Raw genomic sequence first — 18,385 nt, 5'->3', positions numbered from 1 at the left:
ACTTCTCTATGTGTTCCCACAGTAAATCGGCAGTAAATAAAGAACACGCAATATTTAACGTGGAAAACTCCCAACTCACGGGATTAAAAACTACTACCTACACTCGTAGGATTTCAACTTTACTAACCGAGCAACTTTAGATTACAACCTATTGTAACCTAGAAATTAAACTCTTAATCCCCCACCTACTTGCAATAACTATATTGCAAACCTCTTTGTAATAACACTATTACAAAGCAACAAACCTTGACTAACTCTAGTCAAGAAACTAAACCAAACAGTGGTTTAAATCTGTCCTGCAAAGACACTTTTTGAAAGTAGTATAGGATTACAAATGAAGAACAAATAACAAAGACTCAACAAACCTAAGGACTTAAGATATCTTCAATCTTTGGATTTGGTCCTTGAGGTTGCAGCAGCTTTGTTCTTGAGAGAGGTGGTGGCTAGCACTTGAGAGGATATAATTTTTTGGATTTTTCAGTGTTGGAAAGATGAAATTTCTTGCCTCATATTGATAATATGTGTGTGTGATATCATCAAGGATAATGCAATAAAGTGTCCTTTAGTTTGGCCTTAGCAAGCTACAGCCATTACTAGAAACATAGCATTTCCCCACAAAATAATTATCAGTGGCAATTCCCACCGAAATGCAATGGAAAAATTAAAATTTTTGTTCCATAAAGAATAAATAACATTTCCCATTGACTATTCATGGGAAAGTTTTGGCGCAAAAATGCACGCGTTTTAATTCCCTTTCATTCAGCGGGAAAATTCATTAAAAAAAATTATATAAAACTAAAAAAAAATTTCCAGAGAAGATAGTGGGAACTTAAATAATAAATAAAAAAAGATTTTTAAATATTCCCACAGACTTAGTGTGTATGAATTTTTTTGAATTTTTAATTTTTTCTTATAATTATGAAAAATATTTCCCACAGAACTTTCCCACGATAGTAGTGGGAAACTTATTATTATTAACGTTTTACAAGTTTTCTCTTAGTCTTTTAGTATTTTTCCCCTATGTCTCTCTCACTCCACGCACAGACCACGAGTTTTTACTCTATTCCCAGGTAAGTCGCTCTCTCTCTCTCCCTCCCTCCCTCTCACTCAATCACCCGATCTCCTTTTTTCGTTTTTGATTTCCCCCAAAACACTTCGAATTTTAGGAATTTTATACTGTTTCAGACCCTAGGTTTAAAAAATTAATGTTGTTCTCTTGATTTTATACCGTTTCAAATCTCGATATATACTTTACTGAACTTTACTCATTATAACAGAAGACATCAACCTACCTAGAAGGGCTTACAGTCTTAAGGATCCAACACTGCTGTGTTACACCAGTCAGGGCAAAGTTTTCAACCATCATTCAGAGTGATATACTTCATATCTCCTATCTATAAATAGGTGAGTAAGTTCTCAGTTAACATGTTATAACCTGAGTAGTTATTGATATATTTAGCTTGACATCTAATATTGTTGAAAACGTATGTTGTACTGTAAGTCTTTACTTTTTTATTTATGAAATAGATCTCTGTTGTTAGAGTATGCGGGGTTTTGAGATTTGTGTCTTGTGTGTGTGTGTGAATTAAGTGATGGGTGATTTGGCATTGTGGATTAAGTTGATTGTTTGTGAAAAAGATGATTTTTTAAATGTAAATTGTGAATTTTTGTTTGGTTTTCTTTAGTTAGATCAGATGCACTCTCAGTAAAATGGGTTAGCTTGGTAGATTTTTGTTTAATAATGTGTAAATTTGTCTTGTTGGTAGTAATTTAAGGTGAAAGGTGCTATGGAGCAAAGGTCAGTGGTTTCTGTAGAGTAAATAGATGGATAGATTAATGATTTTGTGCAAAGTTGAGGGTAAAAGTTCTATCATGGAGTAAAAGTTCAGATTTTTGTCTAATAATGCTGTAGAAAGCAAATCTATGGTGGAATTAGGAAGAAGAAAGAAGAGGAGTCGAGTTCTTTCTAGATATCACTGACTAGATATAGGATACGAATTCTTAGGAAAAGTGAGATTTGCAAGGGTGAAAAGTTGCTCAGCCCTTCTAGTCTCCTTCTACTTTAAAAAGCATGGCCTGCTCAGCCTTCTTTTTATGAGATTTACATTTGCCAAACTTTTTCTGCTCCAATCAACCAAAGGAATACATCTTAATTGAATCAGATCCTTTTGCGTATAACTTTTATTAGTAATATGGAGAATTCTCAAGAATATAAGCAGTTGGCAGTGATCAATTGGATTTGTTTGCTTCCTTCATGTGTGTCAGACTATTTGCTGCTTTCCACTTTTGTTTATGTCTTTTTCAGAAATGTGAAGGGAACTCCTCTCAAGTCTCAAGATATAACTTTTTTTTTAGTTTAACCATCCGATATCCGGAACTTAATAGCCCAATTAATCTGAATCACTACAACGTAGAGCCCATTAAAAGGAGAAGCGTTCCCTAAGTTATTCACTACATATTTAAGCATCTTTTCTGTAAATTTATTTGCTGCTTTAGATATGTTCAGCTAAAAACTGAGTTATTATGGTTCTAACATGAGATTATTGGTAACATTGTTTTAAAGTGCCTAAAAGATGCATAAAGAGCGAATCTAATGGCAGAGATGGGAAGAAGAATAACGAAGATGATTAAGTTCTTTCCAGATGTAATTGGGAATATATAGGGAGAGAAGTCCTCACCAATTTCTTAACTATACTCCTGCTAAGTAGTCACATAAAACTGGAAAAGTAGACCTGCCATATACTCGGAATAATTACTCTGCAAATAAATCAATTCTATCTTCCTAGCTTTTACTTTTTCACTTATCATGGTCTTACGAATGAAAAGAAGAAGAGCGAGTCTAATGACAGAGATGGGAAGAAGAAAAAAGTGGAAGATTTAAGCTCCTTCCAAATGTAAGTGGCCAAATATAGTGAGAACAGTTATCACCAATATCTTAACTAGACTTCTGCTAAATAGTCACATACAACTGAAGAAAGACAGATCTGCCATATCCTCAAATTAGTTACTATGCTGATAAAATGATTGTATCTCCCTGAGTTTTACTTTTTTACTTTTCTAGGTCTGATTAATGATATATCCAACTGAAATCTATTTTTAGTAGTTGTTTGGAAATGGATTTAAACTCTATTCTATAGTATGAATACAGAAAAGATCAGTTCAACCAAATGTCAATTTTTATATCTCAAAGAGGGATGGGGGTGGGGGAAGAGAATTTAATCTGACAAAGTTAAAGAAAAAGGAAACAGATTTGTATACGGTCGAAATAGATTTTGGCCCTCGTACGATTGATCGAGTTCGAGTGGTAAGCGACCGAAGCGAGACTCCGAGATGAGTTCCGAAGGTAGTACAAACAAGTTTCGAACTCCAAGACCGATCGAGGAGTCGACTCGGTATCATTATCGAGCCCGTGACCAAATCGAACCGCAAGGCAACGTGAAGGTAGTCGAAGACGCACAGACTGATTGACACTCACCCCAAATGTCGAACTCGAACCAAGGCCGAGGGCTCGACCCAATAACGAGCTTGAGCCAGTATCGAGTTCGCAGACAAGAGCCGTTGCAACCGCACTAGGGGAGAGAATCTTGACGGGAATCGAGGAAGAGACAATTTATCATGGGTTTTCCACTGTATATTTTTTATTGTAAATAAAGTAAGATCCCTTTGCTATAAAAGGGGAATCCCTAGAAGCACAGGGCAGGTGGAAGAAAAGACAACTTCTCCTATTCAAGAATAAATCTCTTCAGCTCCTCATTCAATAATTCATATCCCGTTTTTATAGCCAAGAATCTAAACATTTTCATTTCTAGTACAATTTATATCAAGCTATATCACATATCCCTAGAACTACTAATAAATTCAACTATATTCGATTTTCCGGATAAACAAGATTAACATTCTATTCTGTATTTGAGTACTTACAATTCTGTTTATTTTTCTGTTACCTTGGGCAGGTTCAGTTCATTTATGCATAGCTGTGAATTTAGCATCTTTTTATCTGTTAGGGAAACAGACAAGAAGAATTTAATGTTTTTCAGTGATAAAGAATAAGCTAAATGCCCAAAGGAATAGAATGGTTCATTATTAACTATAAGTGCCGAGATGGACTGGAAGTAAAAAATGTAATACAGTACTGATTAGTATATATTGAATAAAATAAATTATGTACTTCTTTATTTAATATTTTATCTTTGTTATTGTGTAATAGATGGAACGAGTTCGTAGATGGCTGTACGGTAGAAATCATCTTAATCGTGAGGGATTGAAGGAAGAATTTGTAGAAGGTGTTAAAGGATTTATTGCTTATGCAAAAACAATTCCTGAATTCCGTAATGAAGGAATGATTAGATGTCCGTGTGCTAAGTACAATTGTATAAAGTTATTGATATCGAAGAATGTTAAAGTTCATCTTTATAGAAAGGGGTTTAGACAAATATCTGATATACATTAAGTTCGCACTTGGACTAAATATCTGATATACATTAAGTTCAGTGATTCTGTTAGCCACTTTACTGACCATAACTTATGATATGTTCTGTTCTGCTAGTGTTTGATTATGTATAAGGTTTCTCATCTCTTCCTTGTTATCTTTACTGGTCTATTTTCTACAGGTCTTTGGTCTATTTCTTGGAGAATAATACTCATTTCATAGTTATATCACTGGGCCTTTCTTCTAAAATAGGGAAATCTGTGCTGAACTATTTTCGTGAAGCTTCTTGAAGTGTTAATTTTGTGTGCTTAATTAGGCCATACATGGGAATGAGTGTATTATGAAGAAAAAGAAAAATACATGGGAAAACAAAAGGCGAAAGTTGTTTTGTGCATTAAATGTTGCCTACTTATTTAAATACATCACAACACTTATTCTCATGTTTACTTTAAAGTTTGTGAAATAAAGATACTTACTTGCATAATTTTCTTTAATAAAATTTACTTTTATAATAATTGTAATATTTTTACAGAATAATTTCAAACAAATCTTGGAGGAGTTTATTCAAAGTCAGCCGATTGATGATCAAGGTAGGCCAATCCAACCAACCCAAAAGGAGCTCATGGACATATGGATTAAGGCAGCTGGTGGCATGCATAAGGGGAGAGTTTACGGCCTTGGTAGGTTTGATTTCGGAGTAGTTTTGGAGTGAAATGAACACTTAGTCTCTTAGTTAGTAAGCTAAGTTAGAAAAGTCAACCTGAAGTTGACTTATGAGTAAACGAATTCGGATTTGGATTTTTATGATTCGATTAGTTTCGTTGGGTGATTTTAGACTTAAGAGTGTGTCCGGAATGTAAGTTGGAGGTCCGTAGTAGAATTAGGCTTGAATTGGCGAAAGTTGGAAGTTTAGAAGTTCTTAGGCTTGAATCTGAGGTTGAGTTGGTGTTTTGGTGTTGTTTTGGGTGTTCCGAAGGTTCGACTAAGTTCGGGTAGTGATATATGACTTGTTGGAATTATTGGTTGAGGTCCCGAGGGCCTCGAGTGAGTTTCGGATAGGTTTGGGTTGTGTTGCGCTCGTTTTTCTTATGTTTCGACGCCGTTTCTTCAAGCATAAATGATATCATATTGAACACATGAGCTCCGATTTCTTTTTTGATTGAAGTATTAGATCCGTATCGTAATTTCGGACACGTAGCAAAAAGAATCGTCGAATTTGGACATCGTATGAGGATTTTATGGTCATTTTACTAAGAATTAGGTTGCCAGATTTTATGGACCTTCATTATAAGGTCAAATTGAGTGATTCAGAAACCTAATTTGACTACAATTTCACAAGAAATCCATTGGAGTCATAAAAAGCGAATTTCGGGATCTTTTGGTACGAGAAACGAGGCAGAATAGCTGGTAAAAAAAATATATAAAATGAGTGTTTGTTCATTCAGTCATATTTTGAGTTGGGAAGCTCAGATTTGGCCGATTTTGGGGGCGATTTCCACCATAAGGATTGGGGTAAGTGTTCTCTACTCAGTTTTAGTTATATTTCATGAATCCATCTTCATTTTTGGGATTTGATTGATGATTTCAAAGTGAAATTGAGGGAGTTAGGGTTTGAGTTTTGGAGAGTTTAAGTGAGAATTTGAGGGACCAAACGGAGTCCGATTTTGATGAATTTTATATGGTTAGACTCGGGAGAGGACGAGGTTTATTATTCTGCCATTTTTTTTTACTAATTTTGAGACGTGGGCCCGGGGGCCGGGTTTTGGCCAATTTCGGATTTTTGGCATATTTATGTAGTTTTTATTGTGGAATTTGATTTTTAGACTATGTTGATAGTAGTATTCTGATTTTTGGTTAGATTCGGAGCTTTTAGAGACCGAGTTCAGAGACGAGGGCATCCCGGAATAGAATTTTACGCTAAGGTAAGTAACAGTTTTAACTCTGCCTTTGAGGGTATAAACCCAGAGAATTTGATATCGTGTGACTGTTTAGAGGTGATAACCACGCTATGTGACATGCGTGTGGGTGTATACCTCGAGGGATTGAGACTTGGTCCGTCCCATGAGGCCTCATGGCCATCATCTGTGTTTACGTAGTTACTTGTTGTTGAACTTGTCTGCCTTCATGTTAGAGATCATGCTTTGGCTTTATTCATGCTCACATTATTTGTACTTAGTCATAGAAATTATTGTACATATTTACCTCAGTCTCTATTATTTGCTAATATGCTGTGATACTTGATGTGGGTTGTGTTCCCTTATTTGTTGATGATGGTGAGGCTGAGGCTAGTGAGGTACATGATTGAGTGAGGCCGAGGGCCTGGTTGTGAGGATATTAATACCATAGCGCGTGAGTTGTCCGCGTAGCACGTGAGTTGACCGTGCAGATCCTGGTATTGATATGATGGCACGTGAGTTATCCGTGCTTAGCGCTTGGGCTTTGGGAGCCCCTCCGGAGTCTGTACACCCCCCTCCCCCCCCAGTGAGCGCAGAGTGTTGAGCGTTGAGTGCTGAGTGCGAGTACTGAGTGATGGAGTGACATTGCTGTGAGGTTGCATTTACTTTTGCTGTTGCTGCATTTAACTGTTAATTTTTCTTTTAGTCTTACTGATTTATGAAATTACCTGTCTACTCCTGTTTGTACTTAATTGTGGAAATAATAATTGGATTATTCTGCTTAGCTCGTCACTACTGCTCAGTTCATTAGTTATTTATGTTACTACTTAGTCGGTTGTACTCATGCTACACCCTGCACTTTATGTGCAGATCCAGGTGAGTTAGAGCGCGGCGATCATTGAGTTCAGGCCGACTATCGTTGGAGACTGCAAGGTAGCTGCTAGCGTCCGCAGGACCTTGTTACTCCTTTTATCATTTCTTCTTTTGGACTACATTGACAGTTAGACAGTTTTATTTCTTAGTTCATAGATTTAGACGCTCATGACTTAGTGACACCCCGATATTTGGGGCTCATTTCTGTATTTTCTATAATTATATTTAGAGTTGATTTAGTTTATGAAAAAAAAATTCAAATATTTTATTAAATTCTTATAATCGATTTAGTAGTAATATTTTGGGAAATAGGCTTGCCTTGTAACACGATAGGCGCCATCACGACCATGGTTAGATTTTGGATCGTGACAAGTTGGTATCAGAGCCTAGGTTACATAGGTCTCACGAGTCATGAGCGAGTTTAGTAGAGTCTTGCGGATCGGTACAGAGACGTTTGTACTTATCTTCGAGAGGCTGCAGAACCTTTAGGAAAACTTCACATTCTTGAATTCTTTTCGTGCGGTATTGATTCAGCTTGAAGTGTAACTCTTTGAATTCCTTACACGCATTCGTATGCGCACATGGGCGCTCGGTATCAGTTGTGTATCGACGGCTTGTGATTCCTTGGATGAGGTGCGAGATGTGATTTCTGTGTGTTGATGTCGGGCCAGTCTGGAGGACATGAGGCCGGGTTTTGACTATAGCTTGAGCACTGAGGTGTAGATTGTGTGAGCGCGTGCTTGTGGTACTTTTGGGAATATTTAAGAGAGTATTCAGCGGCCTATGAGCCTTAGGGCGATGCGGTTTTATGCTTGGGTCTCGTGTGGTGAGCCTGGGTTGAGGATTGTAGTGTTATGGCGGGGCGAAGTATCAATTTGAAGGTAATTCAGAAGGGACTCGGATAGATAAGACATCTCGGTAGTAGGTTGGATTGGTAAGGTAATGGGTATGATTAGTTCTTTGGGTGTGTATGAGGTAATGAGTTCTTCAGTGTGTAGGTTGCAGGATTCAAATTTTTTTTATAAGAAATTTCAGATGAGTAAAAAAAATTGATTCCAAGGCTGGTGGGTTTGGTTGAATTGAGAAATTTCACTTATGTTGTGCTATCGGACCTACATTGGATAGGGGTGGCATGGGATCACCCCCGGGTATGTGGAAGGTAAGGTTATGCGGTGGTTTGATGGTTTTGAGAACAACTCTTGCCTCGTTCGAGGACGAACGTTTGTTTAAGAGAGGGAGGGTGTAACGACCTGGTCGTTCGTTCTGAGAGTTATAGCCCAATTTGCCCCATCTATGCTTATTTATGTGTTGTTCAGCTGTGTTGAGTTGTATCGAGTTGGTAGGTTTGGGTTCGGAGTAGTTTTGGAGTGAAATGAACAGTTAGTCTCTTAGTTAGAAAGCTAAGTTAGAAAAGTCTAAGTTAGAAAAGTCAACCGGAAGTTGACTTATGAGTTAACGAATTCGGATTTGGATTTTTATGATTCAATTAGCTTCGTTAGGTGATTTTAGACTTAGGAGTGTGTCCACAATATAATTTGGAGGTTCGTGGTAGAATTAGGCTTGAATTGGCGAAAGTTGGAAGTTTAGAAATTCTTACTCTTGAATCTGAGGTTGATTTGGTGTTTTGGTGTTGTTTTGGGTGTTCCGAAGGTTCGACTAAGTTCGGGTAGTGATATATGACGTTTTGAAATTATTGGTTGAGGTTCCGAGGGCCTCGGGTGAGTTTCGGATAGGTTTGGGTTGTGTTGCGCTTGTTTTTCTTATGTTTGGACGCCGTTTCTTCAAGCATAAATGATATCATATTGAATAAATGAGCTACGATTTCTTTTTTGATTGAATCATTAGATCTGTATTGTAATTACGGACCCGTAGAAAAAAGAATCGTCGAATTTGGATATTGTATGAGGATTTTATGGTCATTTTACTAAGAATTAGGTTGCTAGATTTTTCAGATTAATTACGACATTGCCACTAATGGCGTATTTAAAAATCTGCACGATTTGCAAATATTAAAACCTATATATCACCTTCATTATAAGGTCAAATTGAGTGATTCAAAAGCCTAACTAGATTAAAATTTCACAAGGAATCTATTGGAGTCATAAAAAGCGAATTTCGGGATCTTTTGGTACGAGAAACGAGGCAGAATAGCTGGTAAAAAAATATATAAAATGAGTGTTTGTTAATTCAGTCATATTTTGAGTTGGGAAGCTCAGATTTGGCCGATTCTGGGGGCGATTTCCACCATAAGGATTGGGGTAAGTGTTCTCTACTCAGTTTTAGTTATATTTCATGAATCCATCTTCGTTTTTGGGATTTGATTGATGATTTCAAAGTGAAATTGAGGGAGTTAGAGTTTGAGTTTTGGAGAGTTTAAGTGAGGATTTGAGGGACCAAACGGAGTCCGATTTTGATGAATTTTATATGGTTAGACTTGGAAGAGAACGAGGTTTATTATTCTGTCATTTTTGACTGATTTCGAGATGTGGGCCTGGGGGGCGGGTTTTGGCCGATTTCGGAGTTTTGGCATATTTAGGTAGTTTTTATTATGGAATTCGATTCTTTAGACTCTATTGATTGTAGTATTCTGATTTTTTGTTAGATTCGGAACTTTTGCAGACCGAGTCCGGAGACGAGGGCATCTCGGAGTAGGATTTTACGCTGTTAAGGTAAGTAACAGTTTTAACTCTCGCTTTGAGGTATAAACCCGGAGAATTTGATATCGTGTGACTGTTTGGAGGTGATACCCATGCTAGGTGACGGGCGTGCGGGTGTATACTTCGAGGGATTGAGACTTGGTCCGTCCCGTGAGGCCTCATGGCCACCATATGTGTTTACGTAATTACTTGTTGTTGAACTTGTCTGCCTTCATGTTAGAGATCATGCTTAGGCTTAATTCATGCTCACATTATTTGTACTCAGTCATAAAAATTATTGTAGATGTTTACCTCAGTCTCTATTATTTGTTAATATGTTGTGATACTTGATTTGGGCTGTGTTCCTTTATTTGTTGATGATGGTGAGGCTAGTGAGGTACATGATTGAGTGAGGCCGAGGGCCTGGTTGTGAGGATATTAATACCATAGCGCGTGAGTTGTCCGCGTAGCACGTGAGTTGATCGTGCGGGTCTAGGTATTGATACCATAGCGCGTGAGTTGTCCGCGTAGCACGCGAGTTGACCGTGCAGATCCTGGTATTGATATGATGGCACGTGAGTTGTTCATGCTTAGCGCTTGGGCTTTGGGAGCCCCTCCGGAGTCTGTACACACCCCCAGTGAGCGCAGAGTGTTGAGCGTTGAGTGCTGAGTGCGAGTGCTGAGTGATGGAGTGACATTGCTGTGAGGTTGCATTTACTTTTGTTGTTGCTGCATTTACCTCTTAATTTTTCTTGTAGTCTTACTGATTTATAAAATTACCTGTCTACTCCTATTTGTACTTAATTCTGGAAATAATAATTGGATTATTCATCTTAGCTCGTCACTACTGCTCAGTTTCTTAGTTATTTATGTTACTACTGAGTCGGTTGTACTCATGCTACACCCTGCACTTTATGTACAGATCCAGGTGAGTTAGAGACTGCAAGGTAGCTGCTATCGTCCGGAAAACCTTGTTACTCCTTTTATCATTTCTTCTTTTGGACTGTATTGACAGTTAGACAGTTTTATTTCTTAGTTCATAGATTTAGACGCTCATGACTTAGTGACACCCCGATGTTTGGGGCTCGTTTCCGTATTTTGTATAATTATATTTAGAGTTAATTTAGTTTATGAAAAAAAAATTCAAATATTTTATTAAATTCTTATAATCGATTTAGTAGTAATATTTTGGGAAATATGCTTGCCTTGTAACACGATGGCGCCATCACGACAATGGTTAGATTTTGGGTCGTGACAGTCGTACTTCTAGATTGTGTGGTTCTTATTCTTCCTCACATTGCTCTGTTGATGTGAATGAGTTTGAGCAATTGAATAGGAAGGTGGCGAACATTACTGAGTTATATATGCAAGAAAGGGATGCAAGGGAGGAAGAGGCGAAGCGGAGGGAGGAAGAAGATAGGCGAAGAGAGGAAGAGGAAAGGCAAATGGAGGAAGAAATGAGGCGAAATGACGAGGCATTAAGACTTGTCACTAGTGATGTTGAAAGCCTCAAGTCTCGCATAAACTCTCTCTTAGCATCTGGTACATTTCCTCTGCCCCGTTCTCCGGCATCATCTGATGATAATTAAGGAGTAGTTTCTTGTATTAATTTATCTTGGATGGTACTTTGGATGTTGAATATTGAATGTTGGGTTTTTGAGTTTTTGTTCTACTCTGTTTAGTTGGATATTGTTTATGAAATGGATTGAATTAGATGTTTTTTATGAAATGACTTGGATTGAATGTTGAGTTTGGTATTTGAATGCTTAATTGTATTTAGTCTTGTATCGTTGGTTGTACATTCAGTTTGGCAAGTGGTGTAGTTCTAAAAAGAGAATTGGCCTTCAAAATATTTTTCAGATTTCCCACGGATTTTCCACTGATGCTGTGGAAAGTTTTGTTCCTTTTTCCCGGAATTTTAATATTTCCCACTGATTCTCCTGGGAATGTTCATATATTTATTTTCCGATTATGCATACTTCCCACTACTGCCATGGGTAATTAAAAAATTGTTAAATTAATTTTAATACTTCCCACAGAGTTGGTGGGAAATTTAAAAAAATTAAATTATTATATTTTCTTACTCTTATCAGTATTGTCGTGGAAAATTCCACTATGTGACCCCACCAAAATGCTTTATGGGAAATTCTATGGGAATTACCCACGACGGTCCTTGGAAATTATTTTTCCACTAGCCCTTTTTTCCCACCGAGCATCTCCCCTAGGAATGTCGTGGGAATATTTAAATTTCACACGGATTTTCCACCGATATGTCAGTGGGAAAAGACTGTGTTTCTAGTAGTGAGCTGTGTTGTTGTGCTGCTGCCAGATGCTACAGTGCAGTAGCCTGCCAGACGATACAGTGCATCAGCTTTTACAGCTGTAGAGTTGACTGCGCGACGAACAGGGGGAACTGATCCATATTTGTTCCCTCTGTTATTCCCTTATTTTATTTCATTGAGAATTGAACTAGACATCTGACTAGTTACTCTGAACGCAAGTGTCACGACCCAAACTAACCCTCCGTAAGGTGTCGTGATGGCGCCTAATCTTTACGACTACGTAAGCCTAATATTACGAAAATTATAAAGAAAACACAACATCTTAAAGATAAACAGCATATTGTGAATAGCCAAGAGTAGTACCACTCGACATATACAAAATAATTTTCCAAGACTCAGAATATCACTAAGTCACAAGCTGCTATAATCTATGTAGCTATATACAAAAGTCTGAAGATAATAAAGAAAATCTCTAGGCGAGGGAGTAGAAGGGGACTCCAAAGATCTGCGGACGCAAGCAGTAGTACTTTGAAGTCTCCTAAAATCAGCAACATGCACTAACCCCGAGGCTGATAGCTCGCACCTGGATCTGCACACGAAAATATGTGCAGGAAAGGGCATGCGTACACCACAATGGTACCCAGTAAGTGTCAAGTCTAACCCCGGTCGAGTAGTGACGAGGTCAGGTCAAGGCCCTACCGGAGTAAATATAATAAATTAAAACAGTAAAAGATATAAGTAAAATTTACGGTAACAAAGTTAAAGAAATCCTTGAAAAGTTAACAGTTAAGGGAGCCCTCGGCTCAGAACAAGGTAAACACAGTAGAAAATCTCCCGGGATACCGTCCCGTAGTTTTAAATGAATATGCAGTACAAGGGAATCTCCCGGAATACGTCTGTAGTCCCAAAGTAAATATGCAGTGCTGGGGGATCTTCCGGAATATGTCCGTAGTCCCAAAGTAAATATGCAGTGCTGGGGGATCTCCCGAAATACGTCTGTAGTCCCAAAGTAACTATGCAGTGCTGGGGGATCTCTCGGAATATGTCCGTTATCCCAAAGTAAATATGCAGTGCTGGGGGATCTCCCGGAATACGTCTGTAGTCCCAAAGTAAATATGCAGTGCTGGGGGATCTCCCGGAATATGTCCGTAGTCCCAAAGTAAATATGCAGTGCTGGGGGATCTCCCGGAATACGTCTGTAGTCCTAAAATAAATATGCAGTGCTGGGGGATCTCCCGGAATACGTCCGTAGTCCCAAAGTAAATATGCAGTGCTAGGGGATCTCTCGGAATACATCCGTAATCCCAAAATAAATATGCAAGACAGGGGGATCTCTCGAAATACGTCAGTAGTCCCAATTTAAATATGCAACGCAAGATGAAACGGTAGGTATGGCATCGAGTTATACGGTTTATACTGAACACAGATAAGGAAAATAGGGACTTAACTAAGCATGGCGCACAGAATGTCAAATAGGCAGTTAAAACACGTAAGCATGCTCCCCTAATCTAAGCTAAACAATTAAACGTATTGGTGAAATTTAATAAGGGAAAACACTTTATGAATTAGAAAGGGAAAAACGGGATTTTTGCAATAATAGCCCATGTACGTACTCGTCACCTCACGTACACGGTGCCCACACATCAATTAATATCAAAAATCTTAAGGGAAAAGTCCCCAACACAAGGTTAGGCAAGACACTTACCTCGAACCGCTCAAATCACCTCAATATCACATTCTTGCCACGAGTATCCGACTCCAAATGGCCCGAATCTATTCAACTTAATTTCATAATCTAAATATAACTACAAGTAACTAATTTAGCTAATTAATTCTAAGCTAAGGCGTGAAATTAGGAAAAACGCCCAAAAAGTCTCCCCGACCCACGTCTCGGAATCGGGTAAAAATTATAAATTATGAACACACATTCACTCACGAGTTCACTCGAACAAAAATCATCTAAATCTGACGTCAAATTCCCATTCAAATCTCAGATTTTCGATTGGGGAACCTTTTCCCCCATTTCCAAACTTCTACCCTCATTTTCCTTAATTAAATGAGGAAAACAACAATATATTAATGTATTATGATCAAAATAGAGTTTCAATTAGTTACCCAATAGTTCTCCTTCAAAATCCCTCGAGAAATCATCTCCCACCGAGCTCTAAATCGAATTTTGTGTTATGAAATTTCAAACCCTCGAAATCCTCTTTTCTGCCCAGCGATTTCCGCACATGCGGACCTAGGACCGCACCTGCGGACAATCCATCGTAGGTGCGAAGTCCTCTTACTTGGGCTGGGTCCGCACCTGCGCGCATGAGTTCGCACCTGCGGATGCGCTTCTTTGCGGAACCTTGGGTCTTTCTCACCTCCGCATCTGCGACTGCCCTTCCGCAGATGCGGCTCCGCTCCTGCGGCTCACTCGTCGCATCTGCGACCACTGTCTCCCTGACCTAAAAGCGCACCTACAATCCCAGCCTCGCTTCTGCGAGGCCGCACCTGCGGACTCCCCACCGCAGGTGCGAAAACACCAGAACCAGCAACTCCAAAAATTCCTCTAAGTCCTAGTTCATTCCATTAAGCTTTCGAAACACACCCGAGGCCCTCGGGACCTCAACCAAATATACAACCAATCCTAAAACACCATACGAACTTAGTCGAGCCTTCAAACCACATCGAACAACATCAAAATCATGAATTAAGCACGGATTCAAGCATAAGAATTTAAAATTTTCCAAATTTTACAAACGACGCCGAAACACGTCAAATCTAGTCCGAACGACCTTAAATTTTACACACATGTCACAAATAAAACTACGAACCTACAACCACTTTTTGAATTCCATTCCGAGCTCGATATCAAATTTTTCACTATCGGCCGAAATCGCCGAAAAACTAACTTTCACCAATTCAAGCCTAAATCTACTACAGACCTCAAAAACACATTTCGGACGCACTCCTAACCCCAAAATCACTCGACGGAACTAACAGAGTCGACGGAATTTTATTCTGGATCCGTCTTCACACAGTTTCGACTACGGTCCAAACTCTAAGGCTTAAACTCATAACTAGGGACTAAGTGTCCCAAAACTCTCTAAATTCCATAACAAATCACTCCGGTAAGTCCCAAAAGCAGAAACATATATGGAGAAAGCAGATATTAGGGGATCGGGGCTCTAATTCTCAAAACGACCGGCCTAGTTGTTACAGCAAGAGAACTAATTATATCGGGTTCCTTATCTGATTCTCTCATGAAATTTGTCAAATCATCAAAACAAAAGACGCATAACTTATCATCTCTCTCTCTCTCTCTCTCTCTCTCTCTCTCTCTCTCTCTTTCTATATATATATATATATATATATATATATATATATATATATATATATATATATATATATTTTCACTCACTTACTTTGTAGAGATTGGGGGTTTGGGGGGGGTGGGGGGCTAAAATAGTGTACTTATGATGACCCCCTCTCCCCCGGGTATACACTCTTAGAATTGACTGCTAGAAAGCCAAATAATTACCAAAATTACTTTACTTTTAATTCCTATTCTGTCCCTCTTGGATGTTGAGCCAACTTAGGCCTCATTTGTTTGCATTTAATGAGAGTCTGAATCTATATCAATCAGATCTCAGCCCATTAAGTGTATTTATTTTTTTATTTTTAAAAAGTATGAATAGGTCTGATTGGGTCTGTTTTGGTTAGACCTTTAATTGAGTCTTAATTCCGTTCAGAGGCTAAAAATACAGAAAATACACGCCTCTCTTTTCGGTGCTCCTTTTCTGTCTCTTGAAATCAGACTATTTCTTCTAAATCCAAAACAACTTTCATCCTTCATGCGTCTCTCTCTTCAACGATCAAGCAGCCACCGAATCTTTTTCTTGGTAAGATTTTGAAAATTCTACTTGAAATTCTCCATCTTGTTTCCACTTTTCTAATGGTAAATTTCAGTTTCGAGTTTAGGGTTTAAAAATATCCCTTTTAAAATATGTTTGACTTGTGGCTAAAATAAAAGGATGTATTGATAAAAATTACGGGTATAGATGGGATGGGTTAATTTCAATACAAAGAAGAACATTGTCGATAGTTTGACAAAGTGTTACTTTGAGTATTCTTTCTTGGCCTTGGCTTCATTTTGTTTGGGTTTGTTGGAATTTTGTTTGATGAGGAGTGGTGAAATCTTTGCATATATATGGTCTGTATTGAATTTTTAGGCTTCAATTCTTTTCACTAAAGCAAAACTTTGTATGTATATATACACATAGAATAATTTTTTAACCAAAGAAATTAGAAAAGATAAGTTTTTAAGTATGAACTTCTGGAAATAGCTGTGATGATCTAGTTGTCAATGGTCAAGTTTACTCTTTTAGTTCACATGTAGTTCACATCCTGCAATAGAAGTTCAAGTTTATAGTTCACATCCTGTAGTAGAAGTTCAAGTTTATAAAACAGAAGAAAATCCCATTCAAAAAAAAAAAGAAAGATAAGAAATAGTTTATGTATGATCATATAAAGCAAAGTCATAATAGCAGCTAGCAGTACATCTATCTCTTCCTTGAGAGAAAATGTCATTCGTCATGTATACATATCTTTTTTGTAAGATTTATATCTCACTGCTTTATGAATATTTGTATGCTATTGCTCTTGAATTATTCGTCATATGTTACATGTTCTATAATTGAACCATGCTTTATTTTGTTTATTCAAGAAAAGCTTCTTTACTTTCTCATTTGTTTCCTATTTTATGTTTAAGATCATACCATTTTCTACATCTTTGCAATCTACATACAGATTATTTACTTAGAAATATACAACTTATCTTTTTGGCTTTTTACTTTTTTTCTTGATTGTCTCTGTTTTTTTTAATATTAGTCGATGTTTTTTAATCACTATAATCTTATATTTCAGATATGGAATCTAATAAAAATGTAAGAGTGAGTTGGAGAAATATGGATATGGTAAAAACGTTTTTAGAAACTTGTATTCAAGAAGTATCTTTAAACGGAAGACTTGGAAGTAGTTTGAAGCCGGATTCATGGAACAAGGTTAAGTTAGTTCTGGAGACTTTTCATGGTTTTAAAGTTAACCAAAAGCAGATGAAGAATCACTATGATTATCTAAGAGAAAAGTATCAAGCTTGGTTGCCGATAACTAAAAAGACTGGCAATATTTATGATCCAGCAACTAATACCATTCTAATGTCTAATAGTGAGTGGGATGAGTACATAAATGTTAGTTCATTATCCATTAATGTTTTCTTTTTTTCTTTGTAGAAAATGGTTTGACGTGTATATTAGAAGTATGATCTTATATATTTGGATATAGGCGCATCCAAAAGCCAAGACATTGAAGAGTTCACCTCTACCCTTCCCGGATCTTTGTACTGCACTTTTTGAGGGTTCTACTGCAACCGGCATTCATGGTTGGAGTCCAAGTTGTTCAATTCCCCGACCTGGTGTCTCATCTTTATCTACTAATGTAGATATAGATACCCTTGATGATGTTGAAGATCTACATGGTGACAAAAATGATGGAACTTCTATTAATTCTCTAGTTTCAACAGAAAGGAAAAATACGGGAAAGAAAAGAAAAACCACAATGTCTCGAGTAGAAATTGATGATAAGATGAGTACTGCTTTGGAGCTATTGATTAAAAAAAATAGTGCGCCTAATGTTGAGGAATGTATGGTAAAATTAGAGGGAATTGGATGGGAAGAATCGTTATACAGTGCAACTGTTAGTATACTTTGCGAAGGTGATAGCTATAGACACGCATGGATGCAAATGACAGAGGTCGACAAATTGGAGAGTTGGGTCAAAGCTATGGGGGAAAAATAGGAATGCTTTAATTTTGCTAATTAATTAGCTGGAATATGTTTTAGATGTTGATTTTATGCAATATTTTCTTTATTATTTTTCAATTGGTATCTATTATGAAACTTTGTGATACTATATTATGCTTTGAATAAATTTATTCGTGAAATACACTTTTTCAGTATTTGTTTATGCTTGATAACTATATAATAAACTTTTATAATGACTTTGTTGTGCTTCTGTAATTTCTTGTGCTTATAGAATATATTTCAGTTCGTGCTTACTATTGCTTATTATATTTTTCTCTTTGTTAAAACAGGTTGGACATGGATATCGACGATCAAATATTGTTGTTGCTGTGCTTGTATTGGCATAGAAATAGTTTTAGACTGGAGTATGATCAAAGAAATAAAGATCTAACTTCATCTTTATCTGGTCAAAAGTATACGT

At 37.4% G+C, this 18,385-nt stretch overlaps 1 long non-coding RNA gene across 8 annotated transcripts; it reads left to right on the top strand.

Annotated features, from left to right (window-relative positions):
- Positions 1-959: 959 nt before the first annotated feature.
- On the top strand, positions 960-18,127 carry LOC104107782 (uncharacterized). 8 transcript variants are annotated; one of them, XR_011411851.1, is made up of 8 exons: positions 960-1,070; positions 1,278-1,404; positions 4,962-5,109; positions 6,288-6,351; positions 7,195-7,257; positions 9,800-9,866; positions 10,756-11,375; positions 17,447-18,127. It is a non-coding gene; the product is annotated as an uncharacterized lncRNA (long non-coding RNA). The 8 variants fall into 8 exon arrangements; XR_011411849.1 differs by lacking the exon at positions 17,447-18,127 and having other exon boundaries at positions 10,756-11,498; XR_011411854.1 differs by lacking the exon at positions 17,447-18,127 and having other exon boundaries at positions 4,962-5,941; positions 10,756-11,498.
- The last annotated feature ends 258 nt before the right edge of the window (positions 18,128-18,385 follow it).

This window comes from Nicotiana tomentosiformis, chromosome 11 (assembly GCF_000390325.3).
Source record: "Nicotiana tomentosiformis chromosome 11, ASM39032v3, whole genome shotgun sequence".
In the NCBI taxonomy this organism is placed as follows: Eukaryota; Viridiplantae; Streptophyta; class Magnoliopsida; order Solanales; family Solanaceae; genus Nicotiana; species Nicotiana tomentosiformis.
The sequence above is the reverse complement of the archived record's forward strand: the minus strand, read 5'-3'. Positions and strand labels throughout refer to the sequence as shown.